The sequence below is a fragment of the Physeter macrocephalus genome, chromosome 10 (assembly GCF_002837175.3).
Source record: "Physeter macrocephalus isolate SW-GA chromosome 10, ASM283717v5, whole genome shotgun sequence".
NCBI classification, from domain to species: domain Eukaryota; kingdom Metazoa; phylum Chordata; class Mammalia; order Artiodactyla; family Physeteridae; genus Physeter; species Physeter macrocephalus.
In genome coordinates, this window is record NC_041223.1 from 37,377,222 (window position 1) to 37,394,980 (window position 17,759).

The window sequence follows — 17,759 nt, forward strand, 5'->3', positions numbered from 1 at the left end:
TTTGGCCGCACGGCTTGTGGGATCTAGACCAGGGATCAAACCCAGTGCCATGGCAGTGAAAGCTCTGAGTCCTAACCACTGGGCCACCAGGGAACTCCCTTTCCTATTTATTTGATTTTAATCATATGTCAAAAGTACATGTTCCTGAAAATCTGTGAAATGGATTTTCAGTTTCATAAATTTTTACTCTTATTTTCCCCAGACTCCCTAACAAAATCTTCTGCTCCAATAGTGCTTTGCTTTTTGCCTCAGGCTCTGTTTCTCCTTCTAAGCCTAAATCTTCCTCATGTCCCAGCCAGCTTGACTACCCCAAGTCACACTTCTCTCAACAGCTATAGGACTTCAGTTCACCAGGCTGATACTCCATCATATAGTTCATTTTCTACTTTGTATCTATATCTTAGTTTCCCAGTTAGACTGTAAACCAAAGGGCTCATCATTGTTTTAGATTGATATTCTAGCTCTTATTTTCCATAAAACTCATGGATTTTAATTAAATAAATAGAATATTTATACACACACATCTTCAAATTATATGCTTCTGAAAATATCTTGGTTCTCTGAGATGAAGAAGGATTTTTTAAAATGTATTTGTGGAGATTGATTAAGTGAGTTGATCTATATGGGGCAAATATTAAAAAAGAAAGTGAAGTTTGGTTAGAATTTGAAGCTGAATTGCAAAATGTATATTTATATTATGCATTTCAGGTCTTGGGACCAAGCCTAAGTAGGGCAGTAGGTATAAGGGCATTACATGTTTAATTACACATATGGCATAGAAAATCTTAGAAATGGACAAAATGATCATTAGGACAAGTCCAGTTTCTCCCAGCACATCGGATTTAAATTCACACTATTTTATTGCTGTATATTCTCAGGTACATAGAATAATTATATCACCGTACTGCGTGAAATGGGTTTTTTACAGCCTTGTTGACCTACTATGCCACTTGTTCAGACTGAGATTTTATCAAATTTCACAATTGCTCTACTGTTAAGAAGAAGGTGTAATTTTTCTGTGCATGGCAAGAGAGTTTTGGTAACTGTCTTGAAAGAAAGCATTGGTTTTTTTTCATCATTTGATCCACTATTTCTTTCACCATTTGCCATTTCTTCTGACCGTGGATACACTTCTATTTTCATATATTCAAACTGTTTTTAGTTTTCACTTAATTTTTAAGTCAGTGTTTAATGTCAGACTAAAATGATTAAATGTAGATATTTTATAAGAGATTTAAAATATTTCCAATGTAGTTCTCATCATCATTGCCATTTCCTCAAACTGATCTTATTAGCATAGTTCTACACAATGAAAAATATAATGATGAATTATCTCATATTAGACAAAAAAATGACTACTGAAATTCATGTATTATACTAATTGGGAGATTAGAAAAAAAATTTAATTAGCTTAAAATATAAAACTAGCCAAATCTTTAAATTCTTTAAGTTTAAAATTTTAAATCTTTAATGAAGACTCCTTCTGGGACTGAGGATTTAGTTGACATTTTTTGGCTAACCCAGGGAAAGGGAGGTGACCCACCTAGTTGTGGTTAGAAGAGCCAGCACTGAGGACTTAGCCCATGTGGTTGGTGGATTGGTTACACACAGGGGATTGAACAAGTAACTAAATATGTGGAGGATAATGAGAGCCAGGCTTCTCACTGTTGGAGATTAAAGTTACAAAAATGGAAAAAGAGAAGACCAGAGTAAACCCTGAATTGGAATTTGCAGTATTGATGGAAATTCATGAGTTGTTTTCTTTGATATAAATAGAAGTAGATATAGATGTAGGTATAGATATAGATATAGACACAGACATAGATAAGATATCAATTGTATTAGTCTGCTTGGGTTACCACAACAAAATACCACAAACTGAGTGGCTTAAGCAACAGAAATTTATTTTCTCACAGTTCCGGAAGCTGGAAATCCAAGATCAGGGTGTCGTTGTGGTCAGATTCTGGTGAGAGCTCTCTTCCTGGCTTGCAGACAGCTGCCTTTTCAATATGTACTCACTTGGCCTTTCCTCAGTGCATGCACATGCAGAAAGAGAGAGAGCTTTCTGATATCTCACTAATCCCATTGGATCAGGGCCCCACCTTTATGACCTCATTTAACCTTAATTAACTCTTTCTAGGTCCCATCTCCAAATACTGCTACAATGGGAGTTAGGGATTAACTTAAGAATTTAGGGGCACACAGATATTCAGTTCATGATATATATATATATATCTCCCTAGAATCCAGATCTTGGTTCACTGCGAAGAGCCAGGACTCCTTAGAGAAATGACTGATTCCAGGGCTTGGGCAAATAAAATTCAAGATGAGTCTAGAATATCTTACTGAGCCAGATAGTAAGAAATTGTTCAAATGATGACACAAAAGCCAGCTTGAATGAGCTCTCGCTTGCCAAATCTGGGATAATTTAAATATCAAAATAAGTAATAAATGTAATGGATTCATTGAATAAAATTTTAAAAATCTGTCTATTAATACCTCTATAGATAGTTGATAGGTAGATTAAAGGACAAGAGGGAAAGCTGTACCTTAAAGTAGAAAGAATGATGGAATTATGAAATTATCACTTGGCAAGTACAATTACAATAATCAATTCAGGCAAAAAAAAATCATTGGAGGATGCCCAAACTAGCTGGTGATAGTTTGATGAGCATCAGGGTATTTACAGTGTTAATGTGTTTCTTACCAAAACACTTGTTAATCATTTACTAATAAATAGAAAAAAAAAAAGAAAAAAACTGGCAGATACCATTGTAACCAAGTGGTAAAAGTTAACAGCACCCATAATGGGACAAACTGACATCATGTGCTTCCTCATATCATACTCCAAGAAAAACACAGCATCACTGCTGTGGTAGTATTGTCATAAAGCATACCCTGAATCTAACCATGAGGAAAAATCAAAACCTTCAGGTTGAAGACCACTGCACTAAATAGTCCTGTTCTCTTAAAAAATAGCAAGAATATAAAACACAAGAAAAGACTGAGAATTTTTCCAAGTTAAAGGAACTAAAAAGACATGGCAACTAAACACAAGTAATCCTAGATTGGATCCTCAGTTTATAAAGGATATTGTTTTATATAATTTGAATGGAGTCTGTGAGTGTGATGGTGGTAATTTATTTATGTGGATTTTCTAATGATTATGATTGTTCTGTGCCTGTGTGGGAGAATGTCCTTATTTTTAGGAAATAGACACTAATATCTTGAGGCATAAGGGGGTATTTTGTCTGCTACTCACTCTTGAACGGTTCAGCAAAAGTATATTTATTATACAGAGTAATTAAAGTGATGTTAGATATATATGTTCGTATTTTACTTATACATGACATATGATATATATGCGTATGTATATAGAGACAGAGCGAGAGAGAGAGAATGGGATAAAATGTGAACAATCAGCCAATCTGCATGTAGGTTACATGGGAGTTCTTGATACCATTCTTGCAACTTTCTTATATGTTTGAATTTATTTCACAATAAAAGGTTAAAAAATTAATGAATTTCAGTAAAACAACATAGGAAATTAACTTAAATCAATTACCTAAGACAGAATTAGCAAGTGTAAAAGAAATTACCCTGAGAGAACAACCTAAGGTGAAATATTAGAAATACTCATATTTAATAAAAATTCTTTCAGGGAGAATCGTAATCTGTTGATAAAGAAAAATAAGCTGAAATCAAATCAAGAGATGTCAGAGTTTGTCAGAGTTAAGGCATAAAAAAACATTCATTGCAACTTCATTACTGAAATTATATATGGTTATTCCTTACTCATTCTAAAAGGGAACATACTGAGGTATGGACATATTGGACATAAAAACATCACTGGACTTGCTTGAAAATTAAATGTAATTATTTTCTACTTTTCCTGAGTGATCCAGGAAAAATGTTGCTAGATTCACATCATCATGCTATTTGGCTCAGCCCCACATACGTATTAGATGTTTCTCCATGGTAATGACTGGGAACAGACACGATATTTTTTTTTACCATAAGCAGTACCTAATCTATAGGCAATTAGAAGAGCATAGTGTAAGGATGGGAGTGCTCCCTTCTTACTGGGATAAAGAAAATGGAGGGGTTGGGGTCCTTGTTGGAGGACCATATCTTTTTAAACCCTATCCAACAATGACAGATGGCCTTGTGCATTAACTCAAAGTATACTCTATACCAGTGGTTCTCAGAGTATGGTCCCTAAGACTTCAGCATTAGCATAGCCTAGGAACATGTTAGAAATGCAGGTTTCCAGGCTCTGCCTCAGACCTACTGAAGCAGGGATGCTAAGGCTGGGGCCCAGCAATCTGAATTTATTAAGTTCATCAGGAAATTCTGAAGGTTTTGAACCACTGATAACTCATCCACTCAGCAAGTATGAAAGAACACAGTCTGTTAAGAAATACTCATGCACCTGTGTCTCCTCAGAAAAGGAACTAATTCCCAATTCCCTTACAGTTAAAAGCCTTCAGAAAGAATCATCGTAATTTACATGGCTCGAGCCCTCAGAGAACTGCTTAATATGACCATAAATAAAAATTTAAAAACAATTAGAGAGGCACCAGAAGCTCTTTTTATCCTCTTGTGACCCTCTACATGCACCAAGGACTTGCCACTTGCTATAATAATTTAAATCCACCTCTATATTAAGGTTCTTGGTTTGCAGTATTTGCATTTGGGAACCAAATGCCTGTCATTTTATGGCACCATGGAATGATTAATAATGCACTGGATGATTTATTTAATGCACTGGATCACTCTGTGAACACATCCTGCTCATTAAAAGAAAATGGCTTAATACCATACCTTCAGGCCAGCAAGCACAAAATTCTTCTACAGGGATAAGCAGAGGTGGGGAGTCTGTTTTAAGTTTAAGGTAAAGTAAGATTGGGAAGTCCAGACAACCTTGTAAGAGATGTGGAAGGGATGAGGAGCAGAGAGAAGCAGAAGAGGGAGGGGTGTTTCTAAATTCCCATCTGCCTGGAATGAGAGCCGAGGTGGGTCTCAGTCAACGTGCACTGCCTGCCATCCACAGATTCCTGAGTGGTTCATGTGCATTTGGAAAGGATGCAAGAGCACTCCAGTCACATTTTATTTTGGTGTTTCTAACACAGACAGTGTTTTAATCAGTTTGGGCTACCATAACAAAAATAGGATAGACTGGGTGACTTCAACAACAAATGTTTATTTCTCACAGTTTTAGAGGGTGAGAGGTCCAAGATCAAGAAAGGAGCAGATTTGGTGTCTGATGAGAGCCAGCTTTCTGTTTCACAGATGGCTCTCTTCTCACTGTATCCTCACATGGCAGAAAGAGGGTAAGAGAGCTCTCTGGGGTCTCTTTTTATAAGGACACTAATGCCATTCATGAGGGCTTCACCCTCATGACCTAATCACCTCCCAAAGGACCAACCTCCAAATACCATCACAATGAGGATTAGGTTTCGGCATCTGAATATTGGGGAGACACAACATTTAGTCTATATCAGATAGCTTTTTCAGAACTTAGGAATTTTGCTGATTTTAAAGGAGAAGATGCTTATTTAAGTAATTTGGATTGGTTATTTTCTCTTGCCAAAGGACAATCCCCATGCCTCTGAGATCTTTGAGGCCAAATTCTGCCTGAGGTTTCCCCTGACACCTGGAAAAAGTCATTTTACCTTCATTTATAAATTACTTACTTCTCTCTGAGAAGCAAAACCAGCTCTTGCCACACGTATGATTATCAGTTCCATTTAACAGCCCCTTCATTGGCATTCCTGGACTTGAAGCCCCTCTGGATCAAAGATACCACTCATGGGATGGCCCCCAGGCAAGACTAAAAATTTCATTCACCTGGTGGGCAGTCCATCCAGGAGGGTTATCCCCAAGCCAAAAGCTGCAATTAGTTTTCTGAGCCCTGCAACTTCAGATCCTTTATATGGTGCCCTGGAGGAAGTTCTGTGGGCCAGTGCTCCTGGGGGCTATAGACCTACTCCCAGGTATGCGGCCAGTTGTCTTAAATCCAGCTCTGGCTTCCCATCCCTGCCACTCCCTGGGATCCACTTTACCTTTCTATTAGCACTTAAATCTTTTTACCTACACTAAGGCCGGCTACCCTAAATTCACACCCCCCTTCTAATGGATGCTGCCATAAACCCACCATCAACCCTTTGAAGTGCAAACAGGTTTTAATGGGTATTCTGGTATATTATGTAGTTGGTGCAATGTACAATTTCTGGTCTACACCAGAGCTGGGAGAAGTGAGCACAGTTCATTTTGATTACATTTATCCTCTGTGCTCCCACCAGTTTGAACTATCTGCTTTTCCTGGAACGTTCAGGATTATGTAATTTTTACCTCTGATTCTTTGAACATAATGTTCCATCACCATCAACAACATCATAACTAACATTTATGGAGTATCTACTATGTGCCTGATGCTTTCCTAAGAATATTACACATCTTTGTTCATTTGAACCTCACAACGCTTTTGGGGAGTTACTATTGATAGCTCTAGTTTCAGATAAGGACATTGAAACTCAGGGAATTGTGTAACTTGCCAAGGGCTTATAGCTAGTTAGTGGTAGAATAGAAATCAAATCTGGTTACTGTGACAGGGGTGCTTCCCCCAGCCCAGCCTAATGCTTGCACATCCTTTAAGATCAGGATCGTCTATTTCACAAGCTCTCTGTGTCCTCCATGTCTCTTCTCCCATGGTACTTTCCACCCCATCACATTGCAGGGCTTTCCCTTACACATCCTGCTCACCTCTTGTTTCTGACCCGAGCCTGTGTTTGTGAGTGGTACTCTTGTAGATCATGACATGACACATTATTAGTATTTTTTTGCCTTTAGGATATCTGTGTTTTTATACTGCAGTTGTGTAAGAAGCCGTGTTTTTAGCTGGATTGATGAAATGTGCCGAAACTGCTTGCATTCCATCTGATTACCTTAGAACATGAGGTGATCAGAGTAAAGGTAGGAAACACTTAAATGAAGGGCAAGGGGGACTTTTTCGAGGTTTGGGGTGTCTGAGAAGCCAGACCAGGTGGGAAACTCTAATTCCTGTGCTATTTGAAATTGGGCTGCTTGACAGGGTGTAAATACTGTGTTTAGAAATGGGAGAACAGAATCCTAATCCCAGATCTACCTCTCACTGGCTGTGGGACTTGAAGCAGAATCTTTAAAATTCTCTGAGCATCAGATTCCTTTATTAAGAACTTTTTAGTTCTTAAGTTCATTTTACTTCAAAAATGTAGTTAAAACACTGAATATGAAAGAATTCTTTTATTTTTTAAAAGTAGGGCAAATGAGGATAACTATTTCTTACATAGAACTTCAAATTCTGTCATTCCAGTTAAAAAAAAGAAAATGCATAGCCTGAAAGAAAAATATTATGTGTTTGCAAATAACTGCTTTCTGATGCCTTTGCATTTGCAGTTCATAGAAAAAACAAAAAAGTACCTTTATAAGCCTACTTAGAAGTAACCCCAAAGGGCTGAGTATGCATACTTTAGAGTCCTGTGATTTTTATCAACCCTTGCTAGCTGACAATAGCAGATTTAGCAAACTCGGTGTTTCACAGAGGTGTGGGCAGCATTCTAGGGCCTGGTCTCCCATAGACTAACCAACCCCTTCCTTTTTGAGGTTTATCTACAGTTTCTCTATTAACATTAAGTCAATGTTCTGGGAAAGTCTGTAAAACAAAAAGTCCAGGACGTGACTTGGACAGATTGCTGACTGTCTTTCACAAGCTGGATTTTATGAACTCTTCCATGTATGACAGTGTTTTGTTTTGGTTTTAATGTATTCGATGGTGGAGGGATACTGAACCAAACCATTGTGGTGAGGCTCACAAAGATTTAATAGAGTCCTAAACAGGGCACAGAGAGGAATTCATTATGTGCCAGGAGTGAGATTCCAATGATATATATTCAAAATAGGACACTATCATTAAAAATTGAGTGTATTGAGATGAAAATGCTTGAATTTATTAGCAGGTCAGGCACTCAGATGATAAAATAGACCATGGTTACAATGAAGTATAAGAAGGAAAGATCATCAGTGATGAATAACTAAATGTCAAACACCACACCTCTGCAAGTTTCACAAGAGATCCAAATCCTGTAAACTTATTAATTCATAGCAGTTTCTAAATCTCTTCTTTCAGAAGGCAGCAATCCATTCAATCAGAAATGTAGCTGGGTGTTTGTTGCTGTCTGAATGGTGAGCAGAATTATCCACTTTCCGCCTGGATATTGTTCAGTGTACCATCATGGTCACAGGCACAATATTGTCAGTTTCTCCACGCCTCACTGTCTGTGGAAGACAGGGCTTGATATTTTCCTGTGGTACCTGATGTTGCACAAATTTTGAACTTTTAAGAAACTTGAAATTTATCTGGGGAGAAAGCATACAGAAAAATAACTATAACGTTTAATATTCTTCGAGCAGTTGCTGTTTGCCAGCACTCTATTAAGTCTTTACATGCATTTAGTTAATCCTTAAAACAACCATGTGGGTAGATAGTATCATTATTACAGGTGAAGACATTGAGACGTGGGGACATTAAGTACCTTCCCAACATCCCAGCTAGTAGCAGAGCTGGAGTTCGAACCCAGGTGTGTCTGGCCTCACATCCTTACCTCCTAGCCACTGCAAATGGCATTAAAACTCTCTACCAAGAAATACAGAAACAAGTGCAAATATGGTGCAGACTGACTTCATGAGCTTTTGTGAAGACACAGAATAAGGAAATAGAGTTTGTTAATAATGATGTTGTAGAGATAAATTTGAATATTTTTCATTGATCAGAATGGACATAGAATTTTACCAAGGAACACAGTGAGAAGACTAGAATATAGTAGTGAGTGTGGTCAATCCTTAAACAACATGGGTTTGAACTGCATGGGTTCACTCATAAGTGGATTTTTATCAAAATATACAGTCAGCGCTCTGTACCTGCGGGTCCACATCTGAGAATTCAGCCAACCAGGGATTGCACACTTAATACATCATGGGCGGTTGATTGAATCCACGGATGCAGAGGGCTGACGATGGGACTTGATGATGTAGGAATTTCGATATCCCCTCCTTGTCCTGGAACAAATCCCCGGTGGACATGAAAGACTAGGACTACCTATTTTATGTCAATTTCTACCACTAAACCTCAGCTCTTTATAATCTAGCCTTACTTCCTCCCTAACCACCCTGTCCTGCCAGCTCCCCACGTTTCCCCTACTGTATGCTGAGTTACTGCCTGAACACCTGAAGGAAACGGGAATGGGGTCTTAGTGTAGATTTGAACTCTGTCCTTTTCATCGAAAGAAGTGGCATTATGTGGATAAACGGACTTATTTCCTGAGTAATCAGCTTCCAGGCTTGACCATGGCCACTTCCTTCTCACTGGCCCACTTTGCTCCACCTCAGATCCTGGCAAGCCAGGTGATGCAGCGAGGCCAGTGCCTTCACCACCTGCACCAGGTTACCTTACCCTTTGAAATCGGCTGTGCTTTCCTTTGTTCCCTCTATGTAGGCCAGGCTGCTCGGGCCCTTTTATGGGGCTCTTAATCGGATCCCCGGGGTCTGTAACAAATCTCTTCCCTTCCTTCGTGCTCCCGTCACTTTGCCCAAGCCTATCTCCTCAGCATTCACTTCATCTTGTTCGACCGAGCAGACCCCACTCTTTCATCGAAGTCATTCCCAGGCTTCGTCCAGCAGTCTCTCTACTGGGAAAAGTCCTTTCCTCTCTTTCATTTCTTCTCCACTCTTCCATGATCTGAGTGATAATTGATCTCTCTTTTTGGCAATGAAAACCTCAGAGGAGTTGTTAAACTTAGTGATCACTTGTGTGCTTGCTCCTGTATTGAGGGTCTCCTGCACTTCTTTCTTTCCTCTTGTATGGTGGGGTATGTGGTTATGTTCCCACATTGTTCTGTGCTCACGTTGAGTTTCAGATTTTAAACTTCTAAATAGGAGAAACCCTCTCTACTTTACGTCCTGTTGAAATGTTTTGAGCTGCACTGTGTGTATTTAGGCAATTGAATCTTATTTGGCTATTAGAACCAATGGAATACAATTTAAATAAAAACAAGATAATACTAATTTTTGGACTGCTTGTGTGGAATTCATTTATTTTTCTTTCTGGGTTTTGGCTAGCACATGTGAATTTTGTGGTAGAGTCATACAAATTCTAAATAATTAAATAGAATAGTCTGAAGTGGTGAAAATGCCAGATTACATTCATTTTAAAATGAAAACAGTTGTATCACTTTCAAGAATGTACAACGATATGAATCATTTACAAAGTATTAACAATATTTGTTCAAGGAGACCTACAGTATTATCATCACAGTCAGGACGCCATATATTATATTGAGCACAGAAAGACCTACGTTTGAATCCCAATTTGCCACGTAAAACTTTATGTTCCTGGGCAAGTCCTTCACCCTTCAGACTGTGCACGGCTCCTCCCAAATCAGTACTGAGGATTTGGTGAGATACTGTATGTGTATGTGTTGAGCAAATGATAAGTATGCAAAAAGTTTAGCTAATATTAATATTTTAACTTGCTTTTTGAAAAGATGCTTCAAAAGCACTTAATTTCTTTCTTCCTATCATCTTAATTACATTTGTAATTCACTCAGCAAACCCTTTTTTCCTAGTTCTTTGTCCGAATGATCCATCCACTCTCTTTAAGATATTTCAATTCACAAGAGCTAGGTGGAATAAGGATGAGAGAAATTTTTCTCTGCTTCCTCGGCCCCCAGCATTTTCTCATAACTGAATTGAGTGCACAGGGAATTGTAGAGGCTAGAAGTGGGAGGTTTGATGGCCTCTCCTTTGCATGTCATGGTCCGTGGTGACACTCAGAATTGAGGCCCTCCTGCTTGGAATCACCCTCTTCTCTTCCAGTCCAAGTTCACCCACACACTGTCTCAGAATTCTTATAAAAGCAGGAATGATGACACTATTGCTATCACTGGGTAGAGATAAGAGATGGGGCTTGGATTTCATTCTCCTGCCAACAGTGCCGAAATGCAAATGAGCAGTGTATCAGAGCAGAAACACTGGTGCAAGACTGCAGGGTCTTTGTCATAAGTGAGTGTTTGGGGGTTGTTTGTTTTTGTTTTTTAATAGGGAGCTGTGGGAAAGGTCTGTAAGATGCCTGAGGATTTCACCAGCATTTCCATGTTGGGAAGGAAAGGTTGGGGAACTTGTTTCAAAGGGTTTAGGATATACTAGTGGGGAGAACAAGTTGGATTCAGTGTTAACCAATAAAAAAGAAATGATGCCTGATGACTGGATTAATTTTTCATTTCTGCACTCTGGCAACTTTCTCACAGTGATCTGAATCCCACCATGGGTGTCTGACAGTATGCATAGAGGGCAGAGCCCAGCCTTTGCAGGCTGGGTACTTTGTTTGTGAGAAAACGATTAATTCAGGGACTCTGGAAAGTCTCCTGCATTGAAACAGCTTTGCTTGTTTACTTATTAGTTATTTATTTGCATCTACTCTCAAATACTCACTGAAAATTTATTAATATTTTTAGCAACATTTCTGACAAATCTAAAATCTTTCAGTGACCTTTAGGATAAGTGAACTCTTTTTTTTTTTTTTTCCATTTCTTTGAAATGTTGCACTATACATTCACCTGGTATTTTCCAAACCAGTTATTCTAACACAGAGGCTTCTTAAAACCTTTCTGCACCTCAAATATATACATGACATTAGTTGAGAACCTGAATTTCCCTTTATTTTTGTTTTCATTAATAATATAAACCTTTTCTAAAGATAAATACCCTGAAATGACTTTATGCAATGTAGAAGTAGATGAGTTATATTGAATAGCTTCTAGAATTAAAGAAGCATTCTGAGAGACTAGCCTTACAAAATGTTTCTTTGTCTTTCATATTCATTTTACTTAGGGGATAGACAAACATGTAAAAGCTTTTCATTCAAGTTTGGCTTGGTGACAGTGAAAACAGACAACAGTCAAGTACTAATAGGCAAATGCAACACTGTAAGTGTCCACCGTGGGTCAGTTTGCTAAGGAGAGCTGTCTTAATTAACCTACAGTATATTTGACAACAAAACAAACAAACATAAACCTTTAGAAATTGTGTTTACTTTAACATCTGTGGAATTCTTCCAAAAGTCGTGAAGATCTTGTACATGTTCAGGTTTTGTGTGCATTTCCTTGTCCCTCCCCCAGGGTGATTTTTCTAAAAGGCAAATCTAATCATGCCATTTCCCTACTTAATGGAAACTACCTGCAAACCAGACCCTTTGAGAGCAGCTTCATCGCTCCCCACTTTCCTCATTGCCCCCTATGCCACATTCCTGTGGAGTAGTTTGTAGGCTTGTGAATATGCCCACAGCTTCACCCTTTGTTCAAGCTGGTCCACCTGAGAGAAGCGCATTCTCCCTTGCTTCCTCTCCCTTGGGCCTGCCAGCGGACTATCCACTCTTTCTTTGCAACTTGGTTCAAGCATCACTTCCTCTCTCAGCCTAGGCAGAGTGCTGTCCTTCTTGCCTATCACCGAGCGTCATTGTTTCACATCCTTCTCTGACCACACCTCATATTGTTAGGTTGCATCCTATCTTCCCTACTGACTTAAGCTCCTTGAAAGAAAGATCTGGCCACAATATTCATTTTGTATGCCAGTACTGGTCACTTAGTAAGTTCTCCAAAAGTGTGTGTTTACTGAATGATTGAATAGGTGAATAAAGAAAGAATTGGATTAAAGATGATATTCTCTTACAATAATAGTTGATGATTCCCTGCCAATAATGTTAGCAATCCATGCTTCCTAGATTGTCTCCATCCCTTGCATTTGTGATTCTGCTGCAGGCTTCAGGGAATCACAGACAGTCCAGAGTTGATGGTTAGAAATTTATCATTTCCTCCAGGGCTCATTTGGCTTTCTGTGGTTTGACACCATGGTTCTCTGCCTGCTAGTAAGTGAAAGGGGAAACAAACAAACAAACAAACAAAAAACTAGGAAATGTTTCTGCAGAGTGTTAAAGAAATGCCAGCCCATTCTCACTTGGCTTTGAGACTTAGAAATCTCCATGCTCAAGGACAGTGGTACCACTACAACTGGACCTTTGGGAACTGGTCCATTCAACAGGGAAGTAATTCCTTCAAGAATCAAAGGACCGCCAAGGCTTGAGTCTGGGTGGTAGAAAATAGCACGTGTGTGTGTGTGTGTGTGTGTGGTCAGAAAGCAAGGGAAAAAGTTACAGATTTAGTGGATTTTTACCCTTAATATGTCCAAAACTGAACTCCTAGTACCTTTTAGCTCCAAACCTCCTGCCCCTTTCCCTGCCTCAGTTAATGGCAACTCCATCCTTCCAATTACTCAGGCCAAAATCCTTGAGTTATCTTTGAGTCTTCTATTCGGGATTCAAGTCCTTCCCACCAACCCCACAGCTGTCTTGTTGCTCCATACCACCCCCATATCTCGCCTGATGATTCCAGTTGCCTTCTACCGGGAGCTCCCGTAATTGCACAGCTTGTGTGTGTTTTTGGTTTTTGGTTTGTTTGTTTGCGATACGCGGGCCTCTCACTGTTGCGGCCTCTCCCGTTGCGGAGCACAGGCTCCGGACGCGCAGGCTCAGCGGCCATGGCTCACGGGCCCAGCCGCTCCGCGGCACGTGGGATCTTCCCGGACCGGGGCACGAACTCATATCCCCTGCATCGGCAGGCGGACTCTCAACCACTGCACCACCAGGGAAGCCCAGCTTGTGTGTTTTTGACGCCGTAGCCAGAGTGATCCTGTTAAGACGTGTCAGCTCCTGTTGCTCCTCTGCTTCAAACGCTCCGAAGCGTTGCAGCTCATTCAGAGCAAAAGTCAAAATCTTTCCTAGGAGCCACAAGCCCCACGTCATCGGGCTTCCTCGGACCACATTTCTCCCCACCTTCCCGGCTCACCCTGCTCCAGCCACACAAGCCTTCCTCTCCCCATTCCTTGGACCTCCAGGCACACTGCTGCCTCAAATCCTTTGCACCTGCTGTTCCCAGTGCTTCAAATTTCTGCCCTGCTTGGATAGATCCCTCACATCCTTCAGATCTTTCTTCCAAAGCTATCTTCTCAGTACAGCCTTTCCCTAATTAACGTTTACTCTCCAGCGGCACTTCATCTCCCCCTTCCCTTGCCTCTTCAGTACTTACTATCCCACTGTTCACTGCTGTATCCCTAGCACTTAGAACAATGCTTGGTACCTAAGAGATGCTCAATAAATATTTGTTGAATTAATGTTGGATATTTTAAATTATTACTTTCAGGAATAGAAAAGGTACCAAGATTTTTCTTTTGGCTGACATTCAGAACGTGGTGTTCAGCAGGAGACTATGGAAGTTTATCATGGTCTGTGCAGGGGAGGAAAAGGGAGAGGGAAGAGATATTTCCCGATTACAATTTGCGATCTTAGGTGGCTTTCTTAGATGGTTACTTGTTTTTGGTCGCCTAGAAAGCCTTTAGTCAGATTCTTGGATGGGTCAGAGGGCGGAAAAAGGAGATTTCAACACAACAGTGTCAGCATCGAGAGCCATGTGTTCCAAGATGCAAATGACACTGGAATTTTTTTTTTAAGATTTTCTTGAAGTGAAATGTCTACTCTATTTTTAGAACTGTATATTTTTTTTAAAAAGGCAAAAAAAATTTGAGCATTAGTGAATGTAGCCACAAATGGTATGAACTCAGAATAAAAACTCCAAGGGGGTATTTCTGCAGAGGCAAAGAGGACAGGCTGGGTGGGAAGGGGGTGAACAGACTCCCTGAGCTGAAGGGGTGGGAACACTGAGGGGCTTCAAGCTCCCTGCTCTGACTGTGGCATTGGCGTTCCTCGTGCCATCAGGGCTATTTACCAAGGCTGTTCAAGGAATCTGCAGCCTAAGGAAGTTTGCTGCTTTGTCTCTGGACAAATTGCCAGGCAGCAAACAAGGTCTAGAGCCAGAGAGCCAGCCTGACTTGACAGGGAGACTGTGTGCCCACCCTGCTTTCCCGCTTAGCGGGTATTTGGAGCTGCTGTCCTGTCTCTCCTTACTCATCACGCCACCGTTGCTTATTATATGTATGGCAAATACATCTGGACTTTAGGTTTTAGGCCACATGTTTTCTGAAAGGCTTTCAGCAAACTTGCAGCATTTACAAGTTTGTGAAATTCTCTGGATCTATTCTTGGGCCCTCTAACTTGATAACACTTTGCTAAGAGATGTTGTTTTCTCTTCTTTATAACTGATCTTTGAGAGCCACTTAAAATCCGCTGCAAGAGAAATTATTACAGTGGACATTTGGTTGTGTGTTACTATTTTGTCTGAAAAAACTCAAGATTTTTGTTCCCAGAAAAAAGGCCCCAAATCAGTTTCCGATATTTGATATATGTATGTGTGTGTGTGTGTGCACGCGCTCATACCATGACATTAAAGATATGTGTGAAAATCCACTGTCAGATTTGGATGAACAAATTAAGGAAGAATTGAAATATTTCATTTATTTTTATTTAAACCTGAATGTCTTTAAGGATAAATGAGCAAGACTGTAACATATGTTAAACTCTTCCCAGGATCTCACTGCTTTGTTAAAGCAAACATCCACTTTTTCCTTTACACAGATGTCTCACGTTCACTCATAGACCCTCCACTCTCCCAGGGAAAAGGACTAGATTTCAATATCTTACAGGGAAAAGTTAAGGTAATTTTTATTTGGGGAAAGAGTGGACTTTGGAAGGCCTGAGATTCTCCCTCAAGTATATGATGGGCTGTATGTGGCTAAGGGGTAAGCATTCTAAATTATTCCAGAGAGAAGAGTTACAACCTCAAGGAGAAATTAGAAATAAGCAAGATTTTAGTACTAATGTTGAATAAGGCTGTCTAAATGTGGAAGAGCTTTATTGAAATGAGTTCTCTGTTTCTGCAAGCGTATTGGTTGACAGATTACACAGATATTGAAGAAAAGAATACTTTTCAGGGGCATATATATCTACTTCTAAAATTCCATGGTTGGGGCTTCCCTGGTGGCGCAGTGGTTGAGAGTCCGCCTGCCGATGCAGGGGACACGGGTTCGTGCCCCGGTCCGGGAAGATCCCACATGCCGCGGAGCGGCTGGGCCCGTGAGCCATGGCCGCTGAGCCTGCGCGTCCGGAGCCTGTGCTCCGCAACGGGAGAGGCCACAACAGCGAGAGGCCCGCGTACCGCAAAAAAAAAAAAAAAACAAAAAATTCCACGGTTGAAATAAGATGAGATCAACTGAAGGGGTTTGTTTGTTTGTTTGTTTGTTTATGATTATGGACATCTCTTTATCCTAAAATTTTACAATTGCTATTTTGAATCCAAATGAAGTCCTTTGCCCTTTTGTTGTTGTTGTTAAGCTTCATCTGGCTGTCTCTCTTGGTAATGAGCTCCCCTACTCTGGAGAAATTTTCCCAGAAGTTCCATGCCTCCTTGCCGGGGTTGCTATAAAAGGAACTCTTAGCCTGGTAGGAGGGTAAGAGGGAGAAAGGAAATGAATCAGCATTGTGCCAGGTACTTGATACACGTCATTTCATTTAAGCAGCCCTGTAAGTTATGAAATATCATCTTTGTCTTACACATGAAGAAACTGCAGCTAGGTGATGTTGTAAAACTTCCACAAGGCCAAAGAGCTGCTAAATAGTGCAATAGAGATTCACATCTGGGCCCACCCCTACATGGCCTCCTCTCCCGACCCCTCCACTCTGATGCAGGATGTCTGCACAGGGAGGCTGGTTGACCATTGCCACTAAATTGATTAATCAAATCGATCAAATAATCAGTTCCTTTAATACTTTAAGCGATTTGTTCCTTCAGTTGACAACTTTGATTTAGTTTTCAAAATTGGACAATTGTTTTGGGGTTTGTAGAAAAATCCAAAGATATCTCTTAGGCTCAATTGGCAATGAGAAGAATTATTTATGGGCACTACATCAGAGAGTTTGACTTGGCTTTTTCTTTTTTTCCTTTTTTTGTTCCAGTTTAATTGAGATGTAACTGACCTGTAATATTGTATTAGTTTAAGATGTAAAATGTAATAATTTGACGTATGCATAGATTGCAAAATGATTACCACAATAATATACGTTACCTCACATTGTTACAAATTTTTTCTTGAGTTAGGAACTTTTAAGATCTACTTTTGTAGCAACTTTCAAATATACAATACAGTATTGTTAACTATGGTCACCATGATGTACATGACATCCTCAGGACATGTTGGCTTGACTTTTAAACGAGAATATACAGAAACTAATGTGTGGCTGTGTGTTGAGGGAACAATGCTAAAAGGTGGGAGGATAGATGGAAAGAGGCACAAAGGCCGACAGAGTGCATTCCTAAATTTTTAAAATCAGAAGTTGCTCAAGTTGGAAAGGATCTTAGAAAACATTTTCTTTCTGCCTTGTCCTATTGCTGATGCCAGAGAGTTGAATGAGCAGCCCCCGGGCATACCCTAATGAATAACAGACGAGCCACCTGTCTAGTGACGCCTCATCTAGAATCCTCTCTACCCTCAAACAACCTGCTTTAACAGATAGATGATCCCCTAGGAGAGAAAATGAAGGCCTGAAGAAAAGACCCCAAGTTAAAATATTAAGTGCAAAATCATTTAAGTTAGTGACAACACTGACCTTTCAAAGGTCTTGGGGGTATGTACAATTTTTTTTTTTTTTTTTTGCGGTACGCGGGCCTCCCTCTGTTGTGGCCTCTCCCGTTGCGGAGCACAGGCTCCGGACGCGCAGGCTC